Source organism: Thamnophis elegans, chromosome 4 (genome assembly GCF_009769535.1).
Source record: "Thamnophis elegans isolate rThaEle1 chromosome 4, rThaEle1.pri, whole genome shotgun sequence".
Lineage (NCBI taxonomy): Eukaryota > Metazoa > Chordata > Lepidosauria > Squamata > Colubridae > Thamnophis > Thamnophis elegans.
In genome coordinates, this window is record NC_045544.1 from 32,451,599 (window position 1) to 32,469,023 (window position 17,425).

At 37.0% G+C, this 17,425-nt stretch overlaps 1 protein-coding gene across 3 annotated transcripts in view; it reads right to left on the reverse strand.

Annotated features, from left to right (window-relative positions):
- The window catches only part of FYN (FYN proto-oncogene, Src family tyrosine kinase), a 70,819-nt gene extending 58,324 nt beyond the window's left edge, over positions 1–12,495 (reverse strand). For 2 of the 3 annotated variants that reach the window (XM_032216728.1, XM_032216726.1), the window contains exon 1: positions 12,416–12,495. The gene's annotated coding sequence lies outside the window, so the exon portion shown is untranslated. The remainder of the gene's footprint in view (positions 1–12,415) is intronic. The other variant, XM_032216727.1, reaches the window with a different exon arrangement.
- Between the last annotated feature and the right edge of the window lie 4,930 nt (positions 12,496–17,425).

Here is a 17,425-nt window from a genome sequence, read left to right on the forward strand (position 1 = left end):
CTTTTAGTGACCATTCAAGGTTACAATGGCACTAGAAAAAGTGATTTTTTTTTCACACTTATGATCATGATCAAAATTTGGTCACTTGGGAATGGGCTAATATTTATTACAATTGCCATACCCTGGGGTCATGTGAACACCTTTTGTGAGCTTCTGATGAGCAAAATCAATGGGGAGGCCAGATTCACTTGGCAACTTAACAGCTGCAGTGATTCACTTAACAACTGTGGTAAGAAAGGTTGTAAAGTGGGGCAAAACTCACTTAACTGGTCTTGCTTGGTAACAAAAATTTTGGGTTCAATTGTGATAATAAATTGAGGATTACCTGTACAGATGGACAGAAATGAATATTGATAAACTATGTGAAAAAACACATGAAAAATTGAGGTGTCTCAATAGTTACTGTTCTTTCCATTCTACTAGAAAAATATTTTTCTCGACAGGTTAGGTGTATTTGGACATAACTTAATAAGGAATTCCTAGTATTGTATGGCTTGCAGACTAATATATTTAATTTTTTTGAAGGTTATGGTACATTTTACAGTAAAATTATTACCATATTATATCCACACTAGCAATTTTGTAATGTAAAAAGAATTCTATTTTAGCAAAAATTGAGTTGGTTGGGATTAATTTTATATCGGGTATAAAGACTGAAACTCAGTGAGACAAATTTTAAACCAGTTAACATGCTTTGGGTCCTCTCCAAAACCTTTCAGCTGTAAATCAGGTTCTTATCATAAATTTCACACTAGATGCTAACAAGGCTTCCATATAAATAGCTCACTACTCTTGTAGTAATATATATGTTAGCAGGAGTGCACAGATACACACAAACTATGCTGAAAGTACCATAGAATTTATCTTATTCAGTATATTTATTATAATTAGGTAATTTATCTGCTTTTACAAGATAAAAGCGAGAAGACAATAAGTAACTTTAAAAAGAGCTGAATCTGAGGAAGCTAAATATGTAAAAGAGCTAAGATTGAGAGAGGCAAATCATGTATACACCTTTTAAAAAATTGCATCCAGTTTTTCCATGCAAGAGAAAAAATAGTTGTGCAAATAATCAGTTTGTGAATTTGATAATCAAGCATTAATTTAAAAATATCTGCTTTCAGAGTAGTACCGGTACCTTTTTATTGTACTTATGTCATCCTGCATACTTTTTCAATAAGCAGTTTAATAATAATAAAAAGGGCAAACTTGTTCCAATTTAATTTTGAGACAGCTTTAGGAAAACTGGAACAAGGAAGGAAAGATTTGTGCTGGCACACAGAACAGACTTAGAAAGGTCAGAGCGAGAGTGCAAACAGAATTTGTAAGTGCATGTGCTGATTGGGTATGGAACAGATTAAAGGAAGCTAAAAGGGGGGAAAAAAGGAAATCAAGGATGTTTACAAAGGAAGCAAAAAATCAATGCCACTATTAAATGCATGGTTGAGCATGATAAACTAAGTTATTGTAGTAGACTTAGACATACCCAACTCTGAACAGGAGGCAAAGTGAAAACCACAAAGAAACACCGGATTTAACTTAGTCACAGCACACAGACAGAAAAAGACCGCAGAGAGGGTACATCTGTGTAGAAATGTCATTATTCCTGTGTAAAATACATAGTCTCAAAGGAACTCTGCTCCAAAGTAGTTTGGGCAAATTTTATGAAGCAGATACAGCAAGTTGCTTTACTATAATGATGTGTATCAATAATGATGAATTACACCAACCAGCTTTGTGAGAGAGTTTCTTTTTGATTCACTTAAGTTATATATATATAGCAAAGAAATAAATTTGCTGCAAAATTACCGGGATTGCCCTATTTTGCCTGAGAAAACATTGAAACCGATGACATAATTTTAAAAAATGAGAATAATTTATAATAATCAGAAGGAGAGTAACCAGTTAAGTAGTAGAGGCAACTTCTGCTGGAGAGTTATAAAGATAAAGTAAAAATGAAACACATACTGTAAAGACCTATGCTTGTGTATGTGCTTTGTGCATGGAAGGGCAGAGCATTATTAGAAGAAGATAGATTGTTTTGGATTTCTTTGCAGAGGTGATTTAATAGCAATGTGCCGTGCAGTGAGATGCAGTGATAAGAGTGCACAGCTAATGGAAATGCAGGATGGGTGCATACTTATTTGGCTGTAAAAATTGTCATTCCTCGGTACAAAGCTTCCTTCAGTGAACAAAAGAGCAAGAAGGACCATCATAAAGAAAGTGAAATAAAGTAGGCAAAGAGCAAGAGAGAGAATCAGTAGCAGAGACTGGCAACAAAAGGGAAATTGCCCAAAAAATAAGCAAGGTAGGACAGAGAAAATCCTTAAACAATGCTTTTTAGCCAGTCTTTTTTTAATCGTACCGCTTTGAGTTTCATAAGGGCCTCATAATCCCCCAGCCCTTTCTTAATATTGATACGCAATGAGTCCTGAACCTGCAGGGCATTTTGCTGTTTCTAGTTTATGCAAGGATTCATATTCATGAATACTTATTTCTCCTATAATATTTAGAATAAAAATAAAATTATGCTATTATAAAGCACCCATGGATTTGGAAACAGAATTAGTTAAAGATTGTATGATAAAGTGGGCTCAAAATATTGAGGAACCAATAATGTTGGATACATGGGAAAGAATCTGGGTAAGAAATGTGAAATTTACACAAGCTCAAAACTTGAGAGAAAATTTTTACAAGATGTTCTATAGATGGCATTTAGATCCTAAAAAGTTGGCTTCTATGTATCCGAATGTACAGCCTAAATGTTGGAGGTGTGGTTCTTTCGATGCTACATATTTTCATATATGGTGGACCTGTCAAAAGGTTAAGGCACTTTGGATAAAAATATGGTGGATTATGCAAAATATCTTTAAAAGAAGGATAAAGTTTACTCCTCAGTTATTTTTACTAGGTATATGTACTGACTTTACAGTGGTAGAGACTAACTTGGTTCTGCACCTAATAACGGCAGCAAGACTGTTGGTGATGCAATACTGGAAGAAGGAAGACTTGCCTACAACTCAAGAATGGACATTGAAAGTTACAAACTTAGCCGAGATGGCGAAAATATCGGCCTATCTTAAAGATCATTCAAATGAGAGATATAAACGAGACTGGAAAAAATGGATTGACTATATACAAAACAAATATGGGACTAAGAAATTCCAGATAGTCTATGCTTAAGATCAGGAATGATTTAAACCAGTGATCCCCAACCCCCGGTCCGCGGACCGGTGCCGGGCCGTGGAGTACCTGGCACTGGGCTGCGCAGCGGCCGGGGGCCATGCAACGGCCGACTTCACTCATGCAGTGCCGTCGCCGGAGGGGGGGAGCTGCGCGGAAGCACAGGAGCAAGTGAGGCGAGGAGGAAGAATCCCCCGCTACTACACCACCTCCGCCCCCTCCCCGAGTCAGCCGTCCCCTCAGTGAACGCCTCCGCCTCTTTCTCCTTTCTCGCCTCAGTCGGCTCGCCTGGAAGCGAGGCGAGGAGGGGGCGGACCATGCGCTGGAAGCGGAGCCCTTGGAGGCTGCTCTCTTCTTTTTCCCGCCCGGCCTTGGCTTGTGAGAAGGAACGGCGGGAGAGGGAGAGAGAGAGAGAGAGAGAGAGAGAACGTCGGGCAGCCGAGGGCGGGGGGGGTCTTTTGAGGGGAGATGGGGGGTGCGCGATTTTGGCGCCAGATTCAGGCCGCCGCTGCCGCTATTGCAGTGCACGGTGGAAAAACGGCGGTCTTGCCCACCCCTTCCCTGCCTCCCGCCCGCTCCAGTTGTGGGTGGGGGCTCGGTGCCTGAAGTCTCTTGCCTCTCTTCCAAAATTTCGCCAACGGGCATCGGTGAAGCGCGCTCTTTCTCTTCCTCACAAAACACATTTCCTTTCCCCCCACGCGTAGTTATTGGCGATATGCACTCTTGGAGGCTGCGCTCCCGGGTCGTGTTTCCTTTTTGCAGCCCATGAGAATGCCTGGTTCTGAGCCTCAAAAAACGAGAGTTCTCTTAAGGCTGCAAAAAAGGAATATACTTTGGTCCTTGAAGCGCTTTTCCTGTTATTTGGACATTATATATATATACGTACGTACGTACGTACGGTATGTATATATATGTGTGTGTGTGTGTGTGTGTGTGTGTGTGTGTGTATATATATATATATATATATATATATATATATATATATATATATATATATGTCTGTAGTCCATAATATAGTGATGATTTAAAAAAAAAATAGTTGAGCACATGGAATCTTTTTTCTTTTAGTATATTTTGGAGGTGGGGGCCCACTTTGTTATTTAAGATAGTATCTCCTTTTATATATCGTAGTGAAGATACCTAATACTCCCACCCCCTATTTCCCCCACCACAACCTTGTGAGGTGGGGGGGCTTAGATAGAGTGAATGGGCTTAATACTGTATTCTTTTTACATTGCTATCCTCTGGCTTATTTAATTTTGCCCTTGCTCTTTTTATCTTTGACCTTGATTAATTCAGCTGTTTATTCCTTAAAATCTACATACAAAATGGAAGGTGGGATATGATTCAGGTGTTGAATTGGGAAGATGGATTTAAAAAGTATGTTTGTATTCCCCCATTTTCGCCCCCCCACCCCTGCGCGCGCTCAGCGGGCCACGGTAAAATTATCAAAGGCTGACTGGTCCGCGGCGATAAAAAGGTTGGGGACCACTGATTTAAACTGTTCAAAGTTAGTGTAACAGGAAGAAGCTAAGATCAATGTAGAGATGTTATTAACCTCTTTTTTTAATTTCTTTTGTCTCAATATATTTTAGACTGTGTTTGTTAAAAATCTATACCGTGTACAGGCTCTGGGAAGTCGGGGGGGAGGGAGGTGGGGTGTTAGGGGGGAGGGTGGGGGGAGGGGGATATATACTATGTATTAGATTTCAATGTAATGCAATTTCACATGTATACTGTTTCTCTTTAATTTTTCTGTAAAAATAGGACAAGCTGAATACATTGACATATAGTAGAAATACACCAAGGGGAGGAGGAGTGGGATAGAAGAAAGAGGGGTAGAGAGGGCGAGAGAGAGGATGGGAGGGAGGGTGAGAAGGAAGGGAGGGAGTGGATTGGGAGAGAGGAGTGGTAGAGGGGGAGGGGAAGTAGGGTAGAGGGGAATGATGGAGGGAAGATAGAAAGTTGGAGAGGGGCAGAAGAAAGAGGTGTATGGAGAGTGGAAGAGGTATATTGGGTTTCTATTTTTGGGGCTATTGTTGACAAGAGGAATTGCTGTGATTATTGTTTAATGTTGTATGGCCCCGGCTATGCACAGTATATATGTGACTGTATGAAAATGAAAAATGGAAAATAAAACATTTTAATACGATAAAGCACCCATGTAAGCTTAATAATATGCTGCATAATGTGATTTGTAAATGCAACATTTCTAATGTTGGAAGAGCCAAGGTGGCGCAGTGGTTAAATGCAGCACTGCAGGCTACTGCTAGATCAGCAGGTCAGCGGTTCAAATCTCACCGGCTCAGGGTTGACTCAGCCTTCCATCCTTCCGAGGTGGGTAAAATGAGGACCCAGATTGTTGGGGGCAATATGCTGACTCTCTGTAAACCGCTTAGAGAGGCCTGAAAGGCCTATGAAGCGGTATATAAGTCTACTGCTATTGCTATTGCTATAATGAAGGTAATATTCCATAATTACAATGTTAGTTCCTAGACTCTAACATGTTAGTTTTATTCCCAGTCTTAAACAGTTGTTCTTCATAAGGATAGGACAATACCCTAAATGCACAAAATGGAAACTAGAAAGTTGACTTGAAAAATGCTTTACAGTCCATTATCCAAACTTGACTACAGTACAATTTTAGACTAAACTGTTATTAATGCTTGCATTATATTTTAAAGTAGGTCCAAGTGATCTCCAAGATCATCGCAAAACAGCAACAGCAATACAAAGCCCAACAGATCCTGGATGGGAGATCAAGTGTAATATTAAGATAAGAAGGAAGAAAATGAATAAATCTTATGAAGCAGTGACAAATGTTGCCAAGAAAACCTGTCAATAAATCAAACTTTACTGGATGAAACCTTTGTCTTCAAGATCACAAAACACAAGCATTCTATCTTAATATGAATTATGATATATCCTTTCATATTCTTTGCACATGCCTTTAAAAATTCTGATTGTAGCCTGAGGTTACAGGAGATTGAAGAGATATTCTGAGAAAATAAATGATAGTCACATACGCCTTGATGTGAAATAGGCAGCAGTGGGTTTTTTTTTTTAGGTACAATAATAATATAAAACAGCTGCATTTCTACTTTACTGTTTGTAAGCTTTCAAACACGCTTTTCAATCAAAGCACTCCTCAAAATCTTTGCAACGTTTAAAAATGTTAAAGTGATTTAATACTATCAAACTAGAAGAACAGACAGAAGAGCCAAATATAGATTTCAAGCATCACATTACACAAGCACATTAAAAAGTTAGTTTTGCAAAGCCATTTAGGCTTGTGAAAGACAGAAAAACTGCTTTGACCTTTTCTTCACGCCAGTGGCATTCAATTTAATTGATTATCTACATATACAGGGGTAACAATCATGTTAATTACCCAGGGGGTTTAAAGCAATCAAGTTACTGACGAAGTAACAAGACTGGCACATATGTATGCATCCAGACAGTCTCTATCCCTGTCCCTCATTTAGATAGAGCTGTGCAGTGTGTTTTATAGGAGAATCATCTCTGCAGCTGTCCCATAAGCAGGCAAGGAATTATTCCTGTTAAGTTTACATATAGCTGAAAATTCAAAACCTATGTGGGAAATAACTTTGCAACAGATGCAGAGCAAACACTATCAGTTTTATGCAAAAATTTAAAATACTTGAAATCACAGGAAAACAGTATCAACTCTGTCACTTTGCTGCAAGCCTGAAGTAATTCAACATTAGTTAAACCAAAAGATAAATGGCACCTCCAATAATTAGCATTTATTATTAGTGAATTGAGAGAATTAGTGGAGATGTAAAGGGGCAGGGACCTTCTGAATATGACTATTTTTTGAAAGCATCAAGAAGGTATGCAGCTGAGAAAATCCATGCAGAAAGGGGAAAGATTAAGATGAAAGTAGAATAAAAGTAGAATGACTGCAGGGAGAGAAGTATGAGTTGCATAAAAAAATTTAAAGACAAATTAATCTTCCAACAGAATGAATGGAAAGTAAGATACAAGGAGGGAGATTATGGAAGCCAACTGTCACTGAGTGTGGAGTTGCAGACTGACAGAAAAGTATGTGGATTTAACCAATAGGAAATATTTTAAAAATTGTGACATGATTTAATGAAAAATGTTAATGAAAAGAAATGCATATAGAAGAACAATAATGGGGGGGGAAATGATGAGTGAAAGATATTGTGTAATGTATACAGAAAGGGAACGGAATGTAATAAAATGGAACAATTAAGTAAGGCAGGGACAATACAGTCTTACTAGTGATTTCCTATTCCTTGTGGACACTCACAGAAGTACTACTTCTACTGTTCCAGTAAGCAAGACCAAAACTTTTATTTTGTAGCTCTACATGATTTTACAGAGCAACCTCTCAGCCAATTAAGTGTCCAGTAATATTACAAAAAAAAAAAAAAAGGGATGTGGTGGCTCGGTGGCTAAGATGTTGAGGTTATCGATCAGTTCGGTGGTTCGAATTCCTAGCGCCGTGTAATGGAGTGAGCTCCTGTTACTTGTCCCAGCTTCTGCCAATCTAGCAGTTCGAAAGCATATAAAAATGCAAGTAGAAAAATAGGGACCTCTTTGGTGGGAAGGCAATAGTGTTCTGTGCGCTTTTGGGGTTTAGTCATGCCAGCCACATGGCCATGGAGACTTCTTCGGACAGCGCTGGCTCTTCAGATTTGACACAGAGATGAGCACCGCCCCCTAGAGTCGGGAACAACTAGTACAAACGTGCCAGGGGAACTTTTACCTTTAATATTACAAAGAGTTTCATATCATTTACATCTACTTTACAAGTAGATGTAAAGACAAATTACTCCAGAGCCAAATCTTTCCTTAGTATAACAATGCTTTGTATTCACCAAGAGAGGAAAGATCGATAAATCCTTTATCTGTGGTATGAAAAGCAATTTTAAAATAAGAGTATAGCATTTTTTACGGCGTCCGGTGGCTCAGCAATGAAATAAGAAGCTATCCTTGTCAGCTGGAAAGCTGATAGCCTGGGTTCAAGATCCAAGTGCCACACAATGGAGAGGGCTCCTGTTCCTGCCCACCTAGCAGTTTGAAAGAACACAAATGTGAGTAGGTAAATACTACATTTAATTGGAAGATAACAGATTTCTGTGCGCCTTGGCATATAATTATGCTGGCCACATGACTGCGGAAATGTCTTTGGATAACGTTGGCTCCCTCAGCTAAGAATCAGAGATGATTGCGCTTATAGTAGAATCAGACATGACTGGACTAGGGAAACCTTTACTTAATGGCATAAAAAGAAGTCTGTTATTGTAGGGTAGTGGTATCAAACTTGCATCACCACATCAGCATCACATGATGTATCACAACTCCCCCTCCCCCTTTGCTAAACTGGGCATGGCCGTGGCCAGTGCATGATGCACCCAGCCCGCGAGCCATGAGTTTGACAGCCCTGGTGTAGGGCATCCTCCATGTTGGTAGTGAGCAGTGCATCACCAACAAATTGCAAACTGCGCCCTGAGGAAGCCTGCAAATGAGTGATTATTTGTTGTAGGGCTTGTCAACTGTCAGCCTTTTGAGCACATCAGATTAAGCAATCAAAGTTATGAATACTAATACATTTCTGCCTCAGTCTTTTTTCTGACTATTGTTTTGGTTATGGTTACAGATCTTCTTCCTGTTCCTCAAGGTTACTCTTACTACCCATTACATCAGGTGAAGCAAGCTTTGGGTGAAGCTGTTAAATGTGTAATGCCTCAGAAACAAGAGTAAGGGAAATAAGTTGCCCTGAATGGTAGTATTAATGCAAAAAGTAGTTGAGGTTTGCCATGCTCATTCTCCAGGGAGCCATCTTGGGTCTGGATAAAATTGCCCTCCCTGTCGAAAGAGGTCAGGGCTGATGGGAAGAACCCAAGGAGAACTTTATGGTCACAGCTGCTTCAGTTATGAGAATCAAGGTTTTCTGGGTCAACTGGAAACTATCATGGTGACTTCACACTTTTCCATTTGCACTTGCTACAAAATGAGAGATTGCCAGAGAGGTCATAGGAAAGTTAAAGACCCTTACATCATGTAGATATTCAGGCAAGTCTTTTTCCATAGGGATCAGGGTAATGAATTCACAGAATTTGCTGGCTTATAGTCTGAAGGATTCTATGAAGGATTCTATTCCAGGATTATCTTGGAATACCTTTGGATCTAGGGTTCAATTTCCAAGATCCATGCTCCCGAAAGAGACAGAATATGATTTGTGTATGTCTAGGAAATTTACACCTTATCAACAATTTGCTACTTTGATTGCTAAAGCACTGACTTCATGAGTCATCTTTAAAATAATGTAATCATTAGGATATTTGGGAAAGTCATTCCTATGTCTCTAAATCAAGGAAACTACTAGAGATCTATCAGTAGTTCCTTTAAAGTTTTTGACATGGCCTGAAACAAACTACGCTAATGTTTGGCTGTATTCTTAATGAATCTGTTCAGTTTATCAAGGAAGGGGTTATTTGCTTCTGTGTCTGAAGCTACAAGACCTATTTCAGCTACCCAAAATGCAAGAATGACTGGGTGGCGACAGGATTGTGCTTCCTGAGTGGATTTTATGGATTTAGGAAAATTAAATTGCTCTGATAAAACAACCTCACAGAGTTCACAGTAGCCTTTTCTACCTCCAATGCAACCTCTCCTTGCTTCTCTCCTTTAGTTCTTTCTTCCCTATTTAAATGCCTAGGCGCACGAGAGTCATTGGGTGAAATGGAATCCGAGGAAGCCTGGCTCAACATTCCAGGAGATTCCCTTCTTGAGTATGAAAGCCTCTTTGGGAAGTCTGAAAATAAAAGCAAAGAGGAAGTGCACTAACACTTTTGTTATAGTCATTTATAAAAGTTGTGTCCCCACTGAGTTCTGAATAGGGTGAGGCTTTCCTCTCCTGGAATTCTGCAAAATGACAAATGCCATATGTTTGACAAAAGCAAAGTCAGACAGCAGCCACAGGTTCTCATAAAAAGTGCCATATATTTCTGTGTAAATTTTGGGATCCAAGTGAAGAAGGGAAAATCAGGCAAGAGTGTGAATTATTCCACATTTCATGTGTGAATTCCTGGTAATGGAGAAGGGAGCTATGGAAGGGAATGGGAAATGCAGACTGGCAAGGTAGTGAACTGAAGGAGTGACAACAAGGCTGGGAAGGAAACAGAAAGATTGGACAGGTTATATGTCAGAGCAGTGGTTGGCAAGAGCCACTGACTGAGTGGGTGAAACAATGAGATATGGTCTATGTGCAGCAATGGCAATTCATTTTCCATAGCCTCCTCCAGTCTCAATCCTTCCTTGTTTACTAAGCAACTAGATAAAACAGGGACACTCAACAGTCTTTATTATGGTGCCTTCCTCAGAGCTTTTCTTCCTCTAAGAAAGAGCATCTCTGTAGTTAACCATTCGGAGAGGAAAGTAAAAAGACAGGGTATTTGGATTTAATGGACTCCCTGCCCACTACATTAAATCAATGTACTGTAAATAAATAAGGAAATGATAAATTTCAAGAAATGTGTCTGGAAAGGGATTACTATTATGGGATTATTCAAGCCCATTTAATTGAATGTGCTTTTCTAGGGTTTGCTTCATCTGAAGTCAGCAAACTGGTTGATAATCAGTTCTAAAATTCCATGTTTTCACTAAGTACATGAATTATGTAAGAGATTAAATAAGGAAGAAAAGGAAATAAAGAAAAAAAACACGAAGGCAGTGGGATAGGAATGCATTTATCACAAAATATATATATTTCCCATAAATTCCAAACTTATTAGCAGGTCTGAATATTCAATAATGCATAAAAATATTCAAATATATCCTGCAATTAAGGCAATAATAAGTTTTAGCAGCGTGGATGTACCCTGCATTTAATCTTTTAATATCGGTGGCATTCACATAAAGCATATTGCAGAACAGTGTGAAACTTATTATGGCAATTGTCTATCCTAGCTTGAGGCATAAAGCCCTTTTATGTAAAAATAAAATGAGTGTTCCTCCAACTTTACAGAAATAAAGCTGGAGGAAATCACATGTAGTTTTCAAACATATACCTTGAGTGGCATATGTTAAAAATGAATTGAGAACAGACAAAAATAGAAGTTTTTCATTTACTTACTCTCAGGTTCAAATCTGTAGCAAGAGAGTCAAAAGTGTGACTCCAATAAAAGCATTTGTTGCTGATTTTGGATGAGATGGCAATGGATAACACCATGGAGGTGAAAAGGTCAATTTACTTCATCTTGCCTCCTGTTGCCCAACAGATTACTTCTTAGCATACACTGTATTTCAGTAAATAACCATGCCCCACTAATACCCTGTCTTGGAGCCTGCTTTCATTTCAAATGATGCTTTTAAAATATCACTTGAAAATGTAAACTACACCCACATTATCCACTAAACAAATTTATTCAGTGAGTATACTTGAAAACTACTGGACAAAAATAAACACAAATCCTACTTGGATTAATGCCAAGGTACTTTAAGTCACAGTCCAGTCTAGCAAAAACAAAGAATAAATATTAAAAGAATCAAACTAATTTTAAAAAACTAGAACAAAAAGTAGTCATGGCCTGTCAGTCCAAGTTTTCTAAATAAAACCATTTCAATGTGCTTTTCTTACAGAATCAAAAATAACTATTCTTAACTCCTAACTGAACTGAGTTTTCATGGTGATGTAATCAATTTGCTTTTTTTGAAGCAAGCCTTTTATTATATACCCATGCCTTAGATTTTAGCCCCAAGTATTTTATAAAAGCCATAGCACAGTACATACAAGCTGGTTTGACAAATTAAATTTTCCAGTGCATTCCTGGCCTGAAGGCTTTGCTAGATTTCTTTCAGATTCAAAAGAAATTAAAAAGAGGAAAATATTGCTAATGTTTTAATGGCCAACTTTGTAAAATTATAGTTTACAATATACCAAATTAAACTAAAAATGGTTGTAAAAATAGATTTGAAAATAGAGTCATGGTGGCGCAGTGGTTAGAATGCAGTATTGCAGGCCAGCTCACTGCTCACTGCCAGGAATTTCATCCTGACCGACTCAAGGTTTACTCAGCCTTCCATACTTCCGAGGTCAGTAAAATGAGGACCCAGATTATTGGGGGCAATATGTTGACTCTGTACACCGCTTAGAGAGGGCTGTAAAGCACTATGAAGCAGTATATAATAGTTGCTAATTAACGGCAAACACCTCTATTGTAAAATGAAAATTGCTTACCACAAGTTTCCCCCCTGAAAATGCAACAAGCTTTTATTCACCACATTTTTTCGGTGCCTTCTTTAAGACAGAATCTGCAAAAAAAGAAAAGACTTGCTCAGTTATGTCTTTCCATATTGATGGAACACAAACAATCCTAACGTTCTGGCATTTCTAATAAATTGTCTTCTTAAAAAACTACTGACATAAATTTACTATGGGCAATACTGGAGATCGGATATTGGGCCAGTTTTCTTTTACAAATCTTAATATGTTCTATACTCAAATGATAAACTTGCAGATAATGAGAGTTCCAAACTTTATTAGCTAAGCAAAGGGCTATCATACAGTTTTCAACATACTGAAATTTCAATAAAAAAATTGAAAACATTTGCCAATTATCAAATGTACTCAATTGCACAATGAAGCAAAATGTTCCCATAGAATAATGAACTCTAATTGCGTGCTAGATACACAAATAAAAGCCCACAGGACTTATTTTAATTGCATTTTAATTAATTCTCTATTTTATTTTTTAACTTCTGACCATTTTCCCTGATTATAGATTCATTAAATAAAGTGTCATTAATTTTTTTTTCAAAAGGAACTGTTATTAAGCCTATTTTAAGCCGTATTAATATTGAGTTACTTCAAAGTTGTTTAGCATAGCTTCCTGGGTTGTTGGTTGAAGATGCATGAAAACAATATATGTTCATACAATATGACCATGGAAACTTGTCTCACTAATCATACCTGCTTGACCGTAAACTTTAAAATTTCTGATTTTCAAATCCATCCAAATTCTTAATATTTTATTCTCTCACGCCTTTAAAAAAAACATATATTGCTATCACTATTTTATAGAACTCCATAGGTTTATTGTGAATCAACGTTTATTGTGAACAGTTTGGATAATTTGAAAATAAGAAGGCTAATGTTAACGGTTTGCTGATGCTAAGAAAATCTTTCTGTTAGCTATCCCAATTCTTTCTTTAAGCTAAATATAGAACAAAATACCTTACAGTACAGACAATTTATACTGACAAAATAATTTTTATATTAATTATTGGAGAGAAAAAGCATGTGTAAGATTCCGATTAAAAAAACCCAAAAAAGTATATTCTGACAAAAATAGAAAAAGAGATTTAATATTTTTTTCTGTAATGACTCTAAAACTATTGTTTTGGCATCAACTTTGTAATAAAGTGTGATTTTGGAACTCTGGTGAATTAGCATTTGACTAAAAGCCACTTAGATTGCAGATTATGCCTTGATATATATTTTCCTGCCATAATCCAGTTGACTGTAATCACAGCTATTGTTCATTAATGTTGGATGGCCAAGGATTATATTGATCTGTATACAGAATTTTTGTGTTTCAAATTTGGTACAGTGTATATCAAGTAAAAAAATTTCTCCAATTGAATTTATTTAATTTCCATATGAATCAAAGAGCATTCTGAACACAACACACAATGAATGTCATTATCTAAATTTTAATAATGCTTCACAACTCTTTCTTAAAGTTAGGTATAGGTAGGTGAAGGAATGGCAGAACCCGCGGGAAGGGTTAAAAGAGGGATCAGCCTAGAATCCCTACATTGCCACAAGTTAACAAAGTAAAACCTCCCTTGAATTCTGTTGACCCTTATCTAACCCCAAGCAGTTGAAAAGATTCTTTTGCATAGGCATGATTAATAATAAATCAGTTTAATTGGACCTTCACATGTGGACCTGATTTTTTACACCTGTTAGGAGAAAATTCCAGAGGAGCTTGCTTTTCCTCTTAAGATCATCCTTGGTGTACTTCAGAGTTTGGTAGATGGATTATCTAGGTAAGGCATTTTTCTAGTGACAAATGTAGATTAATTTTGGGGACAATAATTTATTTCATCAGATTTATGAATGGTTTTAAATTTGTTAAATTCTCGGTTTTAAGAAACCATTTATCCTGTGCACTTTTCTCCAAAGCAAGTCTAAATGTGCTAGCTAACTTGTTAATATAAACAATGAAACTGGATGTTTAACAAATTGGATTCTGTAGCAGGCTACACATTTTTATCTAGAAGCTGAACATCTGTACCTATGTATCAATATATTTACCTCTGCTTAGATAACTTTGCTGTTCAGTTTATCCCAGATTAGACTAGTCAATTCAGAACTCATTTTGTAATATGCCAGAACAAAATAAGCATTAGTAGAGTATGCAAAACCTCTTTTCAATAAAGCATTTGTGTTTATTAATTTAAGTATTGAATTTATATGCCACAAATATTGAAGAACCACAATTCAAGCAGTCTAAATTTTTTTAAAAAAACTTTATTCTTTATGTTCCAGCTTAACTGACAATGAAATTAAACGATGTATTATTGTTTGAATTCATTTAGATTTCCTTTAATGCACAAAACTATAATTGAGAAAACAGAGGAAAAAAATCCTCTAAAATTTTCTTATATTTTATACTACAGTCCTTGAATTATAACCACAATTCAGCCCCATATTTCCACTGCTAGAGTTGTTTAGTGAATTTTGCCCCATTTTACAACCTTTCTTGCCACAACTGTTAAGTGAATCACTACAGTTGTTAAGTTTGTAACACAGTTAAGCTTCCACATTTACTTTGCTTGTCAGAAGATTGCAAAAGGTGATCACATGACCCTGAGACCCTTCAACTGACATAAATATGAGCTAGTTGCCAAGTAGCCAAATTTTTATCACATGACCATGGGATGCTACAACGGTTGTGTGAAAAATAGTCACAAGTCCTTCAAACAGTCACTAAATGAATGGTTGTAAGTCAAGAGTTTCTTGTAATCAAATTCAGCAATTTCATCATGAAATTAAAAACTGATGCATATGTACTTATAAGCTATGGACTGTCACTAAGTGGCAGAAAATATTGGTACTGTGTTACACAATACAATCTTCCTTTCTTTTTCTAAATCTTCTAAATTTCCTCTTACTCCACACCAGAAGTTATTGGCAGGTGATTATCTATCAGCCTTCAAACCAATATAATAACAAACGTATTGATTCCTGAGGCATGCAAAAAAAACCACAATATTTATATGTATTTATCTATTTTTCAATCTTAAATACATTTGGCTACATAGGTAATGGTAAAGCAATTTACCATACAGTTAAACACTAACAATTAAGCATGAAACTAAAAAGAAATCCTTACACTTATACATTGCTTAAAAAAAATATTGAACCAGATTATAAAGCTAAGCAGTATCTTAATTTGATATCTGTATTATATTGCTACAAATATAACTGATCATGGAGTCTAGTTTACAACAAAGATGCTTATATCAAGAATTCTCTTGCTCTCTCTTTTCATTGACAAATGGGCACCCTCTTCCCTAGATCTTAACTACTTTAATGGCAGATGAATATAATGGAGAAGTTGCTCCTTTAGTTAGCCAGGACTACAATTGCTTTATATTTCCCAGAAGTGCATGAATCCTGCTAGAAAACAGCAATGCCAATTCAGGTAAGATCTTGAACTAAATGAAATGGTTCTTGGGAGTAGTTAATATGCATTCTGTTCAGTTTGTATTCAGGTCATATAAAGAGACATTTACAAAGGTCCTTTATTACAGCAACCCACAAGGAAACACTAGCTGTCTACTGTGAGGCTTCCCACCTGCTCTAAACAGGGTGGAGAGGGGAGGAAAGAGACTATACCCAAGTTTCCGGGAGGGGGAAAAAAAGCCCTCAAGCTTACATGTACTCTGAAAACTGTACACCCACACCCACACACTACATAAAAAAATTAGTCTTTCCCATGTTGAAGTCATACTGAAGCATATGTATGATATGAAGTGCAATGCTGAATAGAGTCCATAGTTAAAATGTCACTTCTTCCAAAACTTCGCCAGCTGGTTTTAATCACACAAACTGTTGTCTGGCTCCTGCCAAATGATTGATCTCTGTTTGATCATAAGTTCATTTTTATCAAGAAGATTAATTCACTTGTTTAAATTTACAGCTGCTCTGTATGAATGCTTTATCAAGAAAAGGATGGATCTTTATAAAACAGCAAAGCTTGCTTGTATTACACAAGCAACAATGTTCAGTTTCCTTAGGAGCTTTTTCTTTGGGGTGTGTGCATGTGCTAAGACAGAATTGATGAGACATGTGTTCCCATTGAAATGGGCACACATATTACGTGACAGGCACATTCCAAGCATTTCGAAGCCCAGAACAAGGCTCTTATTTATAGGATTCTTTCAATGAATGGACTTATGTTAAAACAGTGAGTTGTTTACAGCGATTTCAATAGACATGAACTGCGCTTGGTGACTGTTCTTTTTAAAGAAACTGAATTTCATATTTTTAAAAAATGTTCTGAATCCCAATATTTTATAAACTGCAAAGGCTTGTGCCATTGCATGTACCCACCACTTCCTATTATATAATAGACACAGAATCTCACTGTAGTCCTGGCACAACCAGAATGGTATTTAGACTAAAGAGAACCAGATGTTTATTTGCACACTATTATCAATTATACTCCATGCTGAGATTCATTGCTTACGATATTCTTCCCATTCTGGTGGTGTCTGGTGGAGCATTCTGATCCCATGTAGTGTTGGCTGGACACCATGGAAGTGAAAATATATCCTATATCCAGAAGGCACCTGATTGAGCAAGACTGTGGTAGGAATGAGAAGACAAATGGAGAAAGGTAATATTGATTGCTAGGACTGTAATAAAACTATCACAAGATTCCACTATCTTTTATGTTCAAAATCTTTGCAAATACGGTAATAAATCTTTACACATTCAGGACAAAATATTTTTCTGATAATATTTGATACAAATCCTACTAGATTGAATATCTGGGCAGCTTTCAAATCAAATCAATGTATAAATAAGGAAGCCATATTGCTTTCAATTTCAAGGGATAGTTTCAAATGAAGCTTCATCAAAAAACAAAGTACAACACAACTCTTTTCAGAAGAGTTATATGTCATTGCAGGGAATGCCATTCGGGTGTTTGGACTAAACAATCACCAGTACACA